This window comes from Lutra lutra, chromosome 6, assembly GCF_902655055.1.
Source record: "Lutra lutra chromosome 6, mLutLut1.2, whole genome shotgun sequence".
In the NCBI taxonomy this organism is placed as follows: Eukaryota; Metazoa; Chordata; class Mammalia; order Carnivora; family Mustelidae; genus Lutra; species Lutra lutra.
The window spans coordinates 4,107,601-4,126,718 of record NC_062283.1 but is presented as its reverse complement, the minus strand read 5'-3'; the positions used below and the strand labels follow the sequence as shown (position 1 = coordinate 4,126,718).

The 19,118-nt window shown below is 42.6% G+C and overlaps 1 pseudogene; it reads right to left on the bottom strand.

The window, feature by feature from the left end:
* Positions 1–2,663: 2,663 nt before the first annotated feature.
* Positions 2,664–3,905, bottom strand: LOC125102821 (protein numb homolog; annotated as a pseudogene).
* Between the last annotated feature and the right edge of the window lie 15,213 nt (positions 3,906–19,118).

Below are 19,118 nucleotides of genomic sequence, written 5' to 3'. Positions count from 1 at the left end.
GAGACTCCCCTCTCGGGCAGTATGGAGCGCCCACGGGGCGTGGCAAGGGACAACCCAAACGCCCGCCGCCCCCTCCCGCAGGCTGTCCCAGCTCCGGAGTTGGCTCCTCGCTCCGTCGTCACAAAGCCACGCCCTCCTCGCTCTCGGACAAAGCACCCGGATGGAATCGCTCTTCCGGGGTCTGAGCCGGCCCCTCGGATAGGTCTGGCGTGCAGACCGCGCCGAGGTTGCGGGCGGGGAGTAGGCGAAGGCGGGGGCGGGGGGAGAGAAAGTGCACGCTGGAAAGTCGGGGGAAGGTCCCCGCGTCACCCTCTGCGCTAGACGTTTAACCTCCCGCAGGATCTTGCAGCGACCAGCTGACGAGTGACCTCCAGCGCCTGGAGTGTCAGCAGGGTGCTGCTGCCGAGAGGGTCTTGCGCTGGTCCCACGTGGCTCTGTCCCCACCTCGCCACGTGCGCTGGCAGGGCGGGCTGGCCGCAAGCTCTGGGGAAGGTCAGAGAGGCCGTTGGAGCGCGCGTGGCCGCTGTGACCCGCCAATTCGTCCCCTGTGTCGGGAGGCGGTTTCTGTTGGGATCCGCCGGGACCTCAGACCTGGCCCCCTCAGTGGCTCACCGCTTTAGGAAAATACGGACAGGGTACCTCTGCACGTTTGCCGCTCGCTGAATCACAGGTCCTTGGCTCGGAAGGCCCTGGAGCCCTGATGTGCTGATAACGCAGTTATATGTCAGTGACCAGCGAAGGTCAATACTTGACAGAAGCAAAGCTATGCTCCGCTACGAACTACTCACGGCGGTCAAATTTAGAAGTCTATTGGGTCCTCAAATTACTGCCCTTCACTCGGAAAAATCAAAATAGATGACCTGCAATAACCTTTTTTTTTTCACCCGTGAGCCAAAAGAATAATTGGGAGCCACTCTTCGATATAAATTCTTGTCCCGAATTGAAGGATGAAATTCCTGCGGTTTCCAAATTATGGCTAACCTTGAAAAGATGAAGCTAACATTTTGCTAGTGCTTCCCTGGTCAACTTTCGCAGTCACATCCTGATGATAATTGTAGATTATCACAATTGAAGATTTAGGGTAGTTTTTAACATTTGGTTACCCCCAAAAAAGATTTTTAAAAAATTAACACTGGTTCATGTCTTTTTTTTCTACCACAAACATTTGTTTCTGTCCTAGCAGATTATAAATTCTCATCAGTAGAAATGAATATAGGTTACATTTGCTTGTAAGACCAATATTCAAAAGTAAAAACGAGATGGGATCTCCAGTTAGCAGAGGTCCAGAGGCTGCAACTGGCAAGACGATGTTCTGTTCTCCACAAGTCGGGGGATGGATGCACACGCAGCTAATAAAACTAGAATCTCCATCCTCACAAAACTTGTGGGGACAAAATCCGAAGGGCAAAGCAAAAACCTACCAAGACTCACATGACAATCCAACAGTAATCTGCTCTCCAGTCTACTGATTGTCCTTGTCATCTCAGTGTTAGAGGATTAACAGAAGGAAACTGCAGCAGTATATAAGGAAAATATATATTCTCTATGGATTGATTCTGTTCAAATAACGATATCAGAATTTCATCCCAGGTTTTAAAACCAGGATAATACTGCTCTTTGATTTTCTTTTTTTTTTGTTTTGTTTTTCTTCTTCTTTTTAAGATTTTAGAGAGTACATGAGTGGGAGGGGCAGAGGAAGAGTGAGAAAGAATATCAAGCAGACTCCACAACATGGAGCCTAACATGGGCTCAACCTCACCACCCTGAGGTCACAACCTGAACAGAAACCAAGAGGCAGCTGGTCAACCAACTTCGCCAAACAGGCGCCCCTGATTTTCTTTGAAACTCCAACCTCGTGGCTCTTTTGGACATAGGCATGATTGTTGCTGCAATGTGCTACTTAAAATGAATGATTCCAAATAAGCTAGGAATCCCATCTCCAAGTCCCAGCCTTTCCTACTTCAGTAGGCATCTCTGATAAATCAATCTTATGGACAATTCCTTATGGCTAACCCTTTTACCTTTAGTAAGAGTACTTACAACTCCTACAACTTTTTAATATTGCAAACTATTTAAAATATTCTTAATGCATAAAAATAAGGATTTTGGCTTTTTTGATAAATATTTTTAATATTTATTCTTACTCAAAGTGGAAGCTCAACTTTACCCCTCAAATGTAGCTCTGCTGGGCTACCGTTTGCCCTCCTGGGAATTTTGCATAGCCTACACCTTGTCCCCAACCCAAGCACAGGCCACCATGTTCTTGACCTCTAAGACAGGCCAGTACTGAGAAGTGGCAGGTCAATGGCTTGAAAAACAAAGGGAGATCATTTTGCTTCCCATACTGTTTTACATTCCAGTAAATATGCTTCGAATACAGATTCCGGTTCAGATACTTCTGCCTCTCTGTTGTCAGAGATTTCTAACTGGCTACGGGAGTCAGAAGGGAACAGAGGGCAACATTTCCTTGACTTCTTTAGCCTAACTGCAAAACAGCTCTTGTCTAGGAATGGTTTTTTTTTTCCCCATTCTTCTCAAAATCACCTCCCAAAGAATTCTGCCTGGACATGCTCTTTGGGACCTTTGGGATTAGTGAAAAGTATAATGATTGGGAACACAAAGTTCCTTTTGCTCCTTTGACCTCTGCCCCTGCCCTTGCCTAAGTGCAGACAAAATACAGAAACCATAGAGACTGCTTAAAGCTCAATTTCAAACGTCCTCTCTAAATCCCTAGAGAAAGGGTTGGTGGGAGGGGTTAGGGGTTAGTATGCTGCTTGGATTAGCTTAGCAGCAGGCACGTGGAGGCTGGGTCAGTGTCCTGGCTTGAAAGGCAAGAGATTGCGATGCTACCACTGTGACAGGTTCTGTCCTTGGGGCAGAGAAGGGCTCCTGGGAGGGCATGCTGAAGGCCATAGGGATCCATGAGCACGGGGAGCTGGTACTCTCTGCTTCCCCTCCTACTTCTGGCACTTTCTTGGCATCTTGGATTTGTTTCATAATCTCCTCTCTTACCACTTGCTCAGTGGCTGCTGTGACACGGAATGACCCTTCTCTCGTAACTGGCATCAAAAGTAGCAGTCACTCCATATTCCTTCTCCCACTTCTGCTTCAGTCCTAAACAGGCTGCAAAGGCAGAGCCGACTGCCGGGCTCAGCCTTCTGCCCAGTCCTTGATGGCCAGAAAGCAAGGACAGAGCCAGCGCCCAGCAGTACTGTCTCGACTTATGTCAGCAAAGGCTCTCTCAGAGGTCCCATCTGGGACACAGGAGAAACTGTTTCTATTGTCTGCTCAACTGTGAGGCCTGTAGTTTCTTCATTCACAACTCTGAGTCCTCCTGCTCATACCCGCGCAACCGCCTTCCTTGCTCTCTTTCAGGTTGTTCTGAAGAAGCCTTGGAAGAACCGCCTTTCAGCTTTCAGTCTTGCCACAGTATCTTCACCCATGTGCATTCCTCTTGACTCATTGACTTCTGCGGGCCACGGTCCTTCACTGGGAAGGGACATTTTCCAGTACGAACCCCTTCTGAGTCTGTCTGCCCCTGACGTGGACGACTGGCATCTGGAACTGAAACGTCTTTCTTTCTCCTAAAACTTTGCCATAGTTTGTTCATTTTCATTTCTCCAAGCTGACTCTGAGTCTTGGCTGTGCCCTTTTACAGGCTGTGTGACTCTGGACAAAGTTTCATAATGTCCCCAAGCCTCAGGTTCCTCTTCAGTCCTCAGTGAGGTGTCTGAGGATGGCTGGTACGCCATATTCCGATCTAGGGATGTGAAGCAGGATCTTGGATCACGACAGCAGCTGTGCTGGACCTCCTCTCTGGAAAGCTGCTGAAGCCCCAAGTCTGCCCCCCGCAACCAACTCCAGAGCCAACGCCACTCCTTGGCCCCCAATCATCACCAGGTGCCACCACCTCCCCCATGACAACTGGCCCCTGGTTCATGCCTCTTGATCTGGCCCTGATTTGGACCCATGTCATCTCCATACAAGAGTTTTGTTTTGTTTTTAAAGATTTTATTTATTTGACAGACAGAGATCACAAGTAGGCAGAGCGGCAGGCAGAGAGAGAGAGGAGGAAGCAGGCTCCCTGCTGAGCAGAGAGCTGGATGTGGGGCTTGATCCCAGGACTCATAACCTGAGCCAAAGGCAGAGGTTTTAACCCACTGAGCCACCCAGGCGCCCCACTTTTTTTTTTTTTTAATAACAGCTACATTACAAGCATAATTTACACACCATAAACTTTATCTATTTAAAGTGTACAATGCAGTGGTTTTTAGTATTTTCAGAGTAGTCCAATCATCACCGCAATTTTAGGTCATTTCATCACCCAAACATAGAGCCCTGTACCCATCAGCAGGTACAGCCCTTCTTCCTCTCCCTCGGTCTTAGGCAACCACTAGTCCATGTTCTGTCCCTATAGACTGGCTTTCTCCCACATTTCATATAAATGGAATCACACAGTGTGTGTTCTTTTGTGACTGGCGTCTAAGCAGAACGGTTCCTGCATGTTGTGCTGTAGCGTACGTCAGTACTTGATTCCTCTGTAATGCCCAGTAGTAGTCCACGGAATAGTTCGTATTTTTTTGTTGAGGTAAACTGGTGTACGACATTACGTAATCAGGTATACAACACTGTGATTCAATATTTGTGTACACTACAACGTGATCACCACCATGAGTCTAGTCTACCCATCACCATACAGCTGAGCCCCTCCACCCATTTCGCCCAGCCCCCAACCCTCTTCCTTTCTGGCAACCACCACTCTGTTCTCTGTATCTATGAGTTTGTTTCCCTTTTGTTGGTTCCTTTGTTTCACCTATAAGTGAAATCATACAGAATTTGTCCTTCTCCATCTGAGCACTTTACTTAACGTAACACCCTCAAGGTCGACCCACATCGTTGCAATGGTAGATTACCTCTCTTTTTATTAAGGCCGAATCGTATTCTACTGTATCTATACACTACATCTTTTATCTTTTAATTAATTTATTTGAGAGAGAAAGAGACAGAGAGGGAAAAATCACACGCAGAGGGAGGGGTAGAGGGAGAAGCAGGCTCCCTGCTAAGCAGGGAACTTGACATAGGGCTCCATCCCAGGACCCTGAGATCATGACCCAAGCTGAAGGCAGACACTCAGCCGACTGAGCCACCCCGGCACCCCAGACACCACATCCTCTGTGTCCATCCACCTGCGGATGGAGGCTTGGGGCTGCCTCCCTAGCCTGGCTACTGCAAACAAAGCTGCCATGAACATAGGGTGCGTATATCTTTTCCAAGTAGTGCTTTCATATTCTTCAGATAAATCATCTTTCATTTGCCCATTCACCAGCTGATGGATATTTAAGGCTTTTTTCCCTCTGCTTTTTGGCTACAAAGAATGATATTGCTGTGAATATTTGTATAAAAGTTTTTGTGGAGACATATGTTTCCAGTTCTCTTCAGGGAGAAATGAATTGACCAGCAGTGAAATTACTGGGGCAAATGTTAACTCTATCTTTAACCATTTGAGAAACTGCCAGACCGTTTTCCAAAGTGATGGCACCATTTTACATTCCTACCAGCAGTGTATGGGACTCCAGTTTCTCCACATCCTTGTTATTATCCCTCTTTTTGATTCTAGCTATCCTAGGATATGCGAAGTGGTATTTCATGGTGGTTTTGATTTGCCTTTCCCTAAAGATTGAGGATGAGAAGTATCCTTTCATGTGCTCTTGGCCATTTTTCTATTTTCTTTGGAGAAATTTCTTCTTTTTTTTAATTTATTTTTTAATTTAAATTCAATTAATTAACATATAATGTATTACTGGTTTCAGAGGTAGAGGTCAGTGATCCGTCTTACATAACACCCAGTACTCATTCCATCATGTGCCCTCCCTAATGTCCATGCCCAGTTACCCCCTCCCCACACCCTGTTCCCCTCCAGCAACCCTCAGTTTGTTTCCTATAATTGACAGTCTCTTATGGTTTGTCTCCCTCTCTGGTTTCATCTTGTTTTATTTTTTCCTCTCTTCCCCTATGATCCTCTTTTGTTTCTCAAATTCCACATATCAGTGAGATCATATGGTAATTGTCTTTCTCCAACTTATTTTACTTAGCATAATACCCTCCAGGTTCCATCCACCTCCTTGTAAATGGCAAGATTTCATTTTTGATGGCTGAGTAATATTCCATTGTTTATATACACCACATCTTTATCTATTCATGTGTCGATGGACATCTGGGCTCTTTCCATAATTTGGCTATTGTTGATAATGCTGCTATGAATGTTGGGTAAATTCCTAGCAGTGCAATTGTTGGGTCATACAGTAGCTCTATATTTTTAACTTTTTGAGGAATCTCCACACTGTTTTCCAGAGTGGCTGCACCAGCTTGTGTTCCCACCAACAGTGTAGGAGGTTCCCCTTTCTCCACATCCTCTCCAACATCTGTCCTTTCCTCTATTCAGAGATTTTTGCCCATTTTTTTTTTTTTTTAGTTGGGTTGTCTTTTTATTATTGAGGTACAAGAGTTCGTCATTCTACATATAAGCCCCTTATCAGATATATGATTTCAAGTACCTGTTCCCATTCTGTGGGCTCTGTTTCACTTTCTCAGTGCTGTTCTTTGGAGCACAAAAGTTTTAAAGTTTGACGAAGTCCAATTTATCTACTTATTCTTTTGTCGTTGCTTATGCCTGTGGTGTCTCATCTAAGAAACCACAGAAAAGTTTTTGCGCTGCTGTAATCATGAATCATGAAAACACAGGATGGAGCAGACATCGAGGTAAAAATTGAGGTTTTCCATATCAGCTACTATGAGACACAACTGGAGGTTCTCGGTCACAGTTGAACGACTCCTGTGACACTGTGTGCTGGGGGTCTGGTCAGGTCTCAGTGAGATGAGCCACATCGTATCAGCAATGTGTCCCAGAGGAAGAAAACACTTCTAGCTCAATCTTCCCTATGATTTAGAAGGGCCGTAAAATGGGAAGGATAATCAAAGGAAATAAATTTTTAAAAAGCCATGACTGTAATGTTCTGATGAAATTCATATAAAAGTCAAGGAGAACTCAGTTAAAATTTAGCTTCGTTAACGATGGAAAAACCACTCAATCATGTTAGAAATGGCTTCTTTGAGTCAGGCTGCTTCAAAGAATGGGATTTGTGGGATGATGACGGTGGCAACTTGATAAAAATATCTTCCCCATTTTCCCCATGGAGGGTTTGCATTGGACCGTTAGATATACTGTGTAACATTTTTTTTAGTTGAAAAGTAGGCACCACCGCAGGTTACATTTTGAATAAGACCACAGTTTATGAAGATTATGTGCTGGCTTCCGCCCTGCATCCAGAGTGCTCCAAGGCTAACCTCCTGACCTCTAGGCAAGGGTTCACCTCCTGGGTTCATTCCAAGTCAGGAAGTGATTACTCAAGCGTATGCTTATGTAGCCTACATACAGGACAATAAGAAAGCCGATGAAGAATTTAACAGCTGTTCTTCACTCTTCTAAAAAGAACCAGAGGATTTACCCTTAAAATACACATTGTCTGCACGCCACCTTCCTTTGTCTTAGAAAAAGATCTGGTTTTCTCAACATCTCAAGTATTTACAACCAGCAAACATGCTAGATTTTTCAGGACTTCTCAGATATTCTGTCCCTTCATTAGTGCTATTAAGTTTATGAGACATGGTCTTGACTTTTGGCCATATGTATGATACAAAGATGAATAAGCACGATACAGGACAAGTTGACGCTTAAACGAGGCAGGCCTTGAGAACTCTCTCCGATACTCCACAGTGTGACTTGAAGCAACAGCACCAGCGACCTGGTCTCCCAATTTCAACCATACAGGTTTATCACTTAAGACAACTACAATAATATGAACTAACAAAACCGCACAGTCCAACAGGGCTTAGTCGCAGCGAACCCTCTAGCACATACAGCCTTCCCATCCACAACAGAGTCACAAGGTTACTAAACAAAAATGATATAAAAAGGAAAAAGAAACTATGTTTTGAGGCCTTTGCTGGGGCAGGGGTGGGGGAGCAGGAAGTCTTTTAATTTCTCCTCTAGCCTGAGCCTAATTTCTCCGCAGGCCTAGCTGTGGAGCTCAGTACTGGTTTGCAGGCTGGGAGTGCACTGTTTGTTTCCTGAAAGACAGAGTGAGACAGAGGCTTGGAAAACGAGATGAGGCCAGGTTACCAGCGTTGTTGCCAAATTTGGGCCATGGTTGAGACTCCAAGGAATATGCATGGAAGTACTCACACCACACCGCAGATTTTCTTTATCTTTTACCCATTTTTCTTTCCCCACTCCCTTTCTCTCTCTCTAGCTTTTGTTTTTTATTTTCTACTTCTCGTGCTTTATGCCTACCAGTATTACCCAAAGATACTACTTAGCTCGCTTGTTTATATGTTGGCTTAAAAATATGCAAACTGATATCCAAACAAATCTGCTGATACCATTTGAGAAGAAATTTATTTAGTTTTCCTTTAACCCTTATTCCTACTGACTTTTGCCCCTTGACTATCATTTAAATGCATCTCAGAGATCTTTCTGGATTCCATATGTCACTCCTACAATTCCAGGTGTTATTATGAACTATTACATTTAGAGCATATATAAAGTAATAGTAGTTAACTGGAAAAATGTGGCTTCTGACACTTCTGTATCATCACCTTAGAAATAAAATGGTAAAATACTATGAAGAGCTTGCTCCATTTATCGCACTCTATTCTTACATACAAAGAACTTAAGGCAAATCTGAGCAGTTACTATATCAAGAAATATGTAGTTTTAGGAGTTTGGTTTTTTTTTTTTTTAACAGTTTACTTATTTACCTGGCAGAGAGAGAGAGAGATCACAAGTACACAGAGAGGCAGGGAGAGAGAGGGGGAAGCAAGACCCCTGCTGAGCAGAGAGCCCAATGTGGGGCTCGATCACAGGACCCTGGGATCCTGCATGACCTGAGCCAAAGGCAGAGGCATAACCCACTGAGCCACCCAAGTGCCCCTAGGAGTTCTTTTTCCTTCCTTCTCAGAATACATTTCACTTTCTATTCCACAAAGATCAGGTGTTGAGAAGGAAATGGAAAAGATATATACATGTGTAATAGTTTCTTCCACAGGTAAGGGAACCTTATCAGTATTCACACAAGCAGACCCTAATTACAGAAGTCCACAAATTCTTTGTCCAGTAATAAAATAATAAATAATGCATGTGTGTGTGTGTGTAAAATTACACATGCAAATATATACTATGTATAAGCATGGAGGACTAGTACCCTTTTTCATTTGAACAGCGCATTAATGATCTATTTCTGCATAACAAATCACTCCCAAACTTCGTGGTTTAAAACAACAAACATTTATGATCTCATAATTTCTGTGAGTCAGGAATTCAGGAGTACCTTCATTGGGTGATCTGGGCTCAGGGTCACACTTGAGGTTGCTGTCAAGACGCTGGCCAAGACTGCAATCATCTGAGGGCTTGACTCATGAACTGTTGGCAGGAGGCTCAGGTTCTCACCACGTGGGGTTTTCCACAGGACTTCTTGAGTGCCCTCAGCACATGGGAGTGGCTTGTCCCAGAGTGAGTCATCTCAGAGAGAGAGAGATGAAAGCCACGCTATCTTTTATGACCCAGACTTGGAAGTCACCCTCCATGACTCCCACATTGCTTCCATAAGTCAGCTCTATTGGGTGGGAAGGAAGTACACATGAATACCCTTGTGTTCAGAGTTGGGGATCACTGGTGCCATCTTGGAGGCTGGCTACTATCAATACTTTTTGTATTGTGTACGAAACAGATGAGAGAACTTACCAAAGACCTCCAATTCTACCATAGTTAGGATAGACTAAGCCAGAGGTCAACACACTTTTTCTTTTTTTTTTTCTTTTTTTCTTTTTTTTTTTTTAAATTTATTTATTCGACAGACAGAGATCACAAGCAGGCAGAGAGGCAGGCGGAGAGAGAGAGAGGAGGAAGCAGGCTCCCCGCAGAGCAGAGAGACCGATGTGGGGCTCGATCCCAGGACCCTGGGATCATGACCTGAGCCGAAGGCAGAGGCCTCAACCCACTGAGCCACCCAGGTGCCCCAACACACTTTTTCTTAAAGAGTAGTAGTAACTATTTGCAGCTGGCAGGCTGTATGGTCTCATAATTAGACAATTCAGGGGCAGCAAGAAAGCACCCAGAGACAAGACATAAGCAAATACTCATGTCTGGGTTCCAATCAAATCTCACCAAAACAGGCAGCGGGCCCACAGGCGGGAGTTTACTGACCCTGAACAGCAATAATAATTTATACTCTGTGGCTTAAACCACAAAGGTTTATCAGTCACACTATTTCCAAAACAGGTCTGTGGGGAAACTGTTCATTATGGACTTTGAGGAATTCAGAGTTTGGAATACCACATGCTTCCACAGCCACAGAAGCAGAAAACAGGAATATGGCAACTCCCTCACAGGCTTTGAAGTCTTCCACCTGAAAGTGACATCACTCCCATTCTCATTTCTTTGGTCAAAGCAAGTCACATGGCTCCCCCTCACTTCCCTGGATCAAGGCAGTATGACCGTACCATGTGCCCATGTGCCCAGCAGAGAGGGAAGCTGATATATTTGGTGAACGGCAGTAATTACTATCAGAAACTTGCTCTTAGATTCTCTTTCTTTCTTTCTGTCTTTCTTTCTTTCTTTCTTTCCTTCCTTCCTTCCTTCCTTCCTTCCTTCCTTCCTTCCTTCCTTCCTTCTTTTTTTTTAAAGGTTTATTTATTTGAGAGAGAGAGTGAGTTTGCAGGTTGGGGGCGGGGCGGGGGGAGCTGAGGGAGAGAAAGAGAGAAACCCAAGCAGACTCCCGCTGAGCACAGAGTCCAAAACAGGGCTCAATGTCACAGCCCTGAGATCACGACCTGAGTCGAAACCAAGAGTTGGACGCTCAACCAACCCCGCCACCCAGGCGCCCCCCAGAAGCATATTATTGTTTATTTGTTCTTGTTCTACCACTAGACCTCTTTCCTTTCACCTGAAGACCCACTGTTAGCAATATTATGGAAATTTTAAAACTATAAAGTCTATTTTTAAGTCACATTTTGCTATTTTGCTTTCCCCAAACCACTCTTAGGTCAACTGCTTCAATTCTAGTGGATCTGTCTATTGCCATGGATTTCAGCAGACATTTATGCTTTATAAATTTTTTTCCATAGTGGAGAAAAATCAGTATTTCTTTTGCCTGAAATGGAGTATCTGTAATTCAGCTTTCAATTAAAAGATGTGTTTTACAGTTACTAGCAGAAAGAAACATAAGCTATTAGGTAATTTCTTTTTGCAAATACCAGGGAATTTAACCACTTACAAATACTTACTGAATACCTATTATATATGCATACTGTGTTATGTGTTTTGAAGGACAGAGAAAAATAAATTCTTGTCCCCAAAGACTTTTTAATAGTTACCAACATAATAATAAACATTTGACATAAGAGTATGCAATACTGGACTGTATAATTAAGAGCTGAATTGTGAACAATAGGCATCTCATGGATAATAGCACAAGATAAAAGGGAGGCAAATGAAAGATGAATTAAATAGATGGGATTATGGAAGAATATGCTCAAGTTCGCTTCAAAAGATGGGAAGAATTTCACTAGGTGAAGGTGGGAGAGAAAGGGAGAGAAGAAGGAAGTTTCTGGATAAAGGAACACATTGGGGGCGCCTGGGTGGCTCAGTGGGTTAAGCGTCTGCCTTCAGCTCAGGTCATGATCTCAGGGTCCTGGGATCGAGCCCCACATCAGGCTCTCTGCTCAGCGGGGAGCCTGCTTCCTCCTCTCTCTCTGCCTGCTTCTGCCTACTTGTGATCTCTGTCTGTCAAATAAATAAAATCTTTAAAAAAAATAATAAAGGAACACATTGAGTGAAGGCATGAATGTGGATGTGAGTCTGGCATAGCCATGGGAGAGTAAAGATATCCATCCAAATCCAATGAAAGATGCCAACTTAGAAAGAGCAGGAAATAATTTAGTCACCACAAAACGAAGCGCTAGTTCTAAGGCAGCCATTTGTCTCCTCTGCCTTACAATACACAATTAAAAAGAATAGCAAATAATTTCTTTTAATGAAAAAAGCCATAACAGCTGTAAGAAATGAGAAAAGGGCAATCAGGATACAATAGCTTTTATATAATACTGATGGACTGATGTGGGGGCGTGAGCACAGCAGCCCAGCAAAACCCTCTCTGGCTCCCCACTCTTTTCACTGCAACAGGAAGCCTCCCTGTGTAGCAAGCTCTACTCATGATCACAGAACTTCCTGTCAGGCTCTTCTGCTTTCTGGGTAATTAGCTAGCCCGAAAACAGCTCTATATGCCATAGTACAGGAAACACATCTAAAAAAATCAGCTTATTTTCTCTTTTTTTAAAATAGAAAACACCCCCACATCACTGGGCACAGGAGGGAAATCAGCTACATAAAAAAGAAACAAAACAAAACAGAAGAGCAAAAGTGAAGGCTGACCTCACAGCGACCAATCTGAGTAACCGAAAAATAATTTTCCAAACCTCTAATTAATATTTTTGGAGATATTCTAGATACAATACCTAAAGTAAAAACAAGATGCCATAAATAAGGAACAATTAGGGAACAAGAAAGAGTACTTGGAAATTAAAAATTGGCTTGCCAAACTTTAATTTTTTCTAGAAAGGTGGAAATACAACATGAGAAAAAAAGAGAAAGACAAAAAGTGGGGAAAAAAAAAAATATATATATATATAAAAGAACTGGAGGCCTGATCCAAGTCCTTAACACAACCAATATATGTTTCAGAAAGAGAGCCTGGAGAAAATGCAAGGATAGAAGTTATTATAGAAATCACTGAAGAAAATCTACCAAAGCTAAGATACCATGAATCTTCAGATCGAAAAAGGATACTGAAAGATTGGCAGGGTAATATTAGAAGTACTAAGGAAAAAAGAAGATCCAGAGAACACTGAAGAGAGAAGAAATCAGTCACCTTCAAAGGAATAAAAATCAGACCAGTAACAGGCTATCTGCAATTATTAGACATCAGAAAACACTAAAAAAATGTTTAAGATATATTAAAACAACTGGATATCCATATCCAGATGAAAAATAAGAAACCTGAGCCCTGCCTCAAACCATACATGTAAACTGGAATGAATTCTTGACTAAACATAATAACTACAACAAAAAGATGGATGAAAACATGGAAGAATATATATCTTCATGACTTGGGGGTAGGAAGGACACTGAAAGCAAAAGCCGTAAAAGGACGAATTGAAAAATTCATCAGTTTTAAAACTTCTGTTCATCAAAAGATATTGTTAAGAAAATGAGTAGTCAAATCACAGATTGGGAAAAAAATATTTCCAAAACATACTTGACCAAGTTCTAAAATCCATAATATATAAAGAACCCTGCAAGAAAAAATTAAAGAGGGGTGTTGGGTGGCTCAGTGGGTCAGCTCAGGTCATGATCCCAGGGTCCTGGGATCAAGTCCTGCATCAGGCTCTCTGCTCACTGCCTGCTTCCTCCCCTCTCTCTGCCTGCCTCTCTGCCTCCTTGTGATCTCTCTGTGTCAAATAAATAAATACAATATTTTAAAAAGAAAGAAAGAAAAAGTAAAAGAGACCTACAATTCAAAAAAGATAATCCATGTTTTCATTTTTTATTTATCTTTAAAGATTTTATTTATTAATTTATTTAGTGTGAGTGTATGTGTATGAGAGAGGGGGGGGGAGATTAGGGGGGAAGAGCAGAGGGAGAGGGAGAGGAAGGGGGAAAGAATCCCAAGCAGACTCTGCAGGGCTCAAATTCACAATCCTGATATCATGACTTGAGCCAAAACCAAGAGTCTGATGCTTAACCGACTGAGCCACCCAGGTGCCTCAGATAATCTACATTTTTAAATGAGTAAAGATTTGATTAGATACTACCTAAAGATAAATAAGCACATCACACATGAAAAACTGATCAAAATGGTTAGAAATTAGGAACTAAAAACTGAAATCAAGATGAAATACCCAATATGGCCGAAATTGGGAAGACGGACAACAAATGTTGGCAAAGGTTGTGGGGCTACCAGAAGTCTCATACTTTGCTGGCAGAGCTATAAAATAGGAAGACTGTTTTGGCAGAAGATCTGAAGGTCCTCATAAAATGAAAGCACTCTGACTTTACAAGTCCACTCCCAGCGATCTGTCCAAGAAAAATGGGAACTATGCCTACCAAAAGATGTATGCAGGAATGTGTGTAGCAGCTTTTCACAATAGCTGAAAACTGGAAACAGTCCCCATGCGTCTATCAGTATAAAAATGGATAAATGGTTGTGCATTCATATAGTGGGATGGATAGAGACTACAACATGGATGAGTATCAAAAACATGATGCTGAATGAAAGAATCCTTACACAAAAGTGTGACTACTGTATGAGTCCATCTGCATGAAAGCATAGTGAATCCATGTTGAAAAAAATCAGAACAATGGTTACCTCTACAGGGCTGGTGGAGGGGCAGGTGCAGAGATTTACTGGGAAGGGCCAGGAGGGAAGTTGTCATGTTCTGCACCTTGATATGGGTTTGTCAAAACTCAATGAATGGTACACTTCAAATATTTGTATTTTGTGGTCTATAAATTTTAGCGCAAATGAAAAAAATTGTAAACAAATATTAAACTCTAGGTAATGATGTGCATGCATGCTGAAGGGTCTGGGAGTCAAGGGGAGGGACGTCTGTGATTTATTTTGAAATTCTGACAAAATAAGATGGATCAACAGATAAACAGAGGATGGATAAAAGGATATTTAATAAAGCAAATACAATGTCAATGGTAGAATCTCGATGATTAGATATATGGGCGTTCAATATAGAATTCTTTCAATTTTTCTGCACTTTCAAATTTTTTTCATAATGTAGGGATAAAAGAAAACAATGAAGTATTACTTTCAACCTTTTGGAAGAAAATTATAAACCTAGAATTTTATGTACAGCTGAACTATCAATCAAGCTATTGATAAAGCTATTCTCCGCTTTGCAAGGGATCATGTGTTTTTTTTGTGCCTACCCAGAATCTCTTAGGACACTATCCTTTCCTCATCCATGGGGTAGGGCCATCCTACCTCTCAGCTTTAGGGATGGGCAGGTGAACCAGGTTTGGCCAAGTAAGCTCACTTCATGCTTTGGGCCACAGTGATTGTTCAGACATGAACCAAGCAAGGTCTGTTAAGAGACTTCCTCAGGTATTTTATTGGAACTGTCAATAAAGTAGTTTTATTTCTGCTAGAATCACAGCCTGTGAAGAAGACATGAATGTGGAGAGATGCTGGGACCCATCCTTGCCAGCATGAGATGTCAGCTTGCTTGACATGAAGCTGGTCTGGAAGGAAACAAAGACAAAGCACATAGAGGAAGAAACAAGGCAGTGATGACTGTGTTTGAAGTCCTGGATTCATTTTGGATCAAAATTCTCTCTTTCCTTAAATTATGGTGCAAAAAATATCTTTTATTTATTTATTTATAGATTTTATTTAAATTCAAATTAGTTAACATATAGTGTATTATTAGTTTATCAGAGGTAGAATTTAGTGATTCATCAGTTGCATAGAACACCCATGCTCATTCTATCAAGTGCTCTCCTTAATGCCCATCCCCCAGTCACCCCATCCCCTACCCACCGCCCCTCCAGCAACCCTCAGTCTACTTCCCTACAGTTAAGAGTCTCTTATGGTTTGCCTCCCTTTGTATTTTTATCTTAACTTATTTTTTCTTCCCTTCCCTTAAGTTCATCTGTTTTGTTTCTTAAATTTCACATATGAGGGAGATCATATGGTATTTGCCTTTCTCTGACTGACTTATTTCACTTAGCATAATACTCTAGCTCCATCCATGTTGTTGCAAATGGCAAGATTTCATTCTTTTTGGTGGCTGAGTAATAGTCCATTGTGTGTGTGCATATGTGTGTGTGCGTGTGTGTGTGTGTGTGTGTGTGTAGTATATATATAATCTCTATATAGTACATCTTCTTTATCCATTCATCAGTCAATGGACACCTGGGCTCTTCCCATATTTTGGTTACTATGTATTTTTTTTTTAAATATCTATTTGCTTTGGAGAGAGAGCACACATGCATGAGCAGGGAGAGGGGCAGAGGGAGAGAATCTCAAGCAGACTCCTCACTGAGTGCAGAGTCCAAGGCGGGACTGATTCCACCACCACCCATGAAATCATGACCTGATCCGAAACCAAGAGTGAGACATCCAAACAACTGAGCCATCCAGGAGCTCCAAAAATATTAATAATATTGTGAGAAAATTTTATTTTCTTTTGTTGTGAGTTGAACAGTATCCCTGTAAAATTCATGTCTACATGGAACCTCAAAATGTGATAGTATTTGGGCATGGGGTCTTGGCAGATAGAACTAGTTAAGGACCTGGAGATGAAGGCATCTTGGATTTAGGGTGGTCCTTCTATGAAGAAGAGAGGACACACACAGAGTCACAGGGAAGAAGGCCATGTGAAGAGGGAGGCAGGGACTAGGGCATTGAAGCTGCAAGACAAGGAATGCCAGGACTGCGGGAGCCACTGGAGGCCAGAAAGAAGGAAGGATTCTTCCCAGAGCCCAGACAGAGCATGGCCCTGCCCATGCTGTGACTTCAGGCTTCCAGAACTGTAGGAAAATAAACTCATGTTGCCTTAAACCACCTACTCTGTTATCACCAGGAAATAAACATACCTCTTAACAAGGAAAAAAAAAATTAGAAATGCTAAGAGCAAATGTCCAAATGTGAAGCAAACTAAAATGTGGCAAGATTTTTGAGCAATTGGTAGAATGAAAGAAAAGAGGATGTATTTGTGCAGACATTAAGAGCATAATGTTTTGGGGCACCTGGGTGGCTCAGTCATTAAGCGTCTGCCTTCAGCTCAGGTCATGATCCCAGTGTCCTGAGATGGAGCCCTGCATCAGGCTCCCTGCTCAGCGGGAAGCCTTCGTCTCCCTCTCCCACTTCCTCCTGCTTGTGTTCCCTCTCTTGCTGTGTCTCTGTCAAATAAATAAAATCTTAAAAAAAAAAAAAAAAAAGAGCACAGTGTTTTTAATGGTCCCAGGATGGTTAACAATGGATCTTAGGGGGAAAAATCCAGTCCTGGCACAATATTGGCTCTATTGTGGACAAATACCTACATAGTCATAATATCGTAAGGCCTGTGTATTGACATCACACTTTCAGAATAAACCCATAAACATGTAGCTCTTAAACACTGTCACACAGAGATTATAAATGTCATCATCCTTGACAATGTGAAGTTAAAGATCTACCTGATAGAAACTGTCGTTGGAGCACGTGACTCTTGATCCCAGGGCCATGAGTTTGAGCCCCATGTTGGTATAGAGTTTACTTTAAAAAATAATAATAGGGGCACCTGGGTGGCTCAGTGGGTTAAAGCCTCTGCCTTCGGCTCAGGTTATGATCCCAGGTTCCTGGGATCGAGCCCCGCATTGGGCTCTCTGCTTAGCAGGGAGCCTGCTTCCCCACTCTCTCTCTGCCTGCCTCTCTGCCTGCTTGTCATCTCTGTCAAATAAATAAATAAAATCTTTAAAAAAAAAAAAATAATAATAATAATAAATTATAAAATTACCATCATTTTAAAAAATTTCTTCTTTTTTTTAAAAGTAGGCTCCATGCCCAGTGTGGCGCCTACTGTGGGGCCTGAGCTCATGACCCCAAGATCAAGCCCCAAGCTGAGATCAAGAGTCAGATGCCCAACCAACGGAACTGCCCAGGTGCCCCTAAAGAATTCTTTAAACAAAAGTGAAAAAGCAGAAGGAGAAAGAGAAATGGAAGAGCAAGGGGACTAGTAATCTCATTTTACTTTGTAAGGAATTAAGAAATACTCCCAAATGTTGATAGCAAGCAAAAAAGTTCAGGCCTAAAAATAATTTGTAGCTATCAAAAACTGGGAGGCAGAATGAGGCAAGGTGATATGGGGGCAGTGTTTCTGAGCCTAACTCTTACATTTCATAAAGAGCAGGATGTCTAAATGTATGATAAATGAATACATACATGCCACTTAAAAATACGTGTATAATATTATTATTTAGAACTATGGAGTACCCAGCAAGGCAAGAAAAAAGAGATACGGTGGAGAGTGATTTCCTCAAGCATATTCTAGATCAAGGAAACTGCATGAAGCCTACATCTGGGCAATGGGCCTGGGGTTAGGGGAGGAGTTTCTTTCTTTCTTTCTTTCTTTCTTTCCTTCTTTCTTTCTTTCTTTCTTTCTTTCTTTCTTTCTTTCTTTCTTTCCTTCTTTCTTTCTTTCTTTCTTTCTTAAATATTATCATTTCTATTTTTTATGTACCTGAATGGCTTTGATAAAAAGGCCAAAAGAGGGGCACCTGAGTGGCTCAGTCGATTGAGCATCTGGCTCTTGATTTCGGCTCAGGTCGTGGTCTTGGGATCCTGAGACCAAGCCATCAAGCCCCACATCAGGCTCCACACTCAGTGGGGAGTCTGCTTGGGGATGCTTTCTCTCTCCCCTTCTCCCTCTGCCCCTCCTGCTGCTCGTGTGCTCCCCTTAGAATAAATAAATAAATCCTTTTTTAAAAATGCGCAAGCAAAGATGAGGTAGATCCGATTATAGATTGCCTTATAAAGACTAGGCAAGGAAATTTATACTAGATTTACGCCTGATGACAGCACTGTGACTGGCAGCAAAGAGACGGACTTACCATTTCATAGAAAAAGCCCATTAGACCAAACGTCTGGGTAGAAGATGACAGAGGTCAGTACAGAGGACAGTAACATTTTTTGGCTTGGGGGGCCTGTAATGGTTGGGATTGGCGCCCCCATGTCTGCGTTAAAGTCCTCCATCCAGTACTCCAGATTGTGCCTGCATTTGGAGGTAAGGCCCTAAAGGCACAATTAAGGTGAACTGAGGTCACCGGGGTGGCTCTAATCCAGTGTGAGTGGTGTCCTTCTACAGCATGTGTGTGGACACAGCAAGAAGGCAGCCGTCTGCACACCAAGGAGGTCTCAGGAGAAACCAAACCTGTCAGCACCTTGATCTTGGATTTCCAGCCCCTTAGAACTGTTAGGAAGCACATTTCTGTCCTTTAAGCTAACTTCATCCTC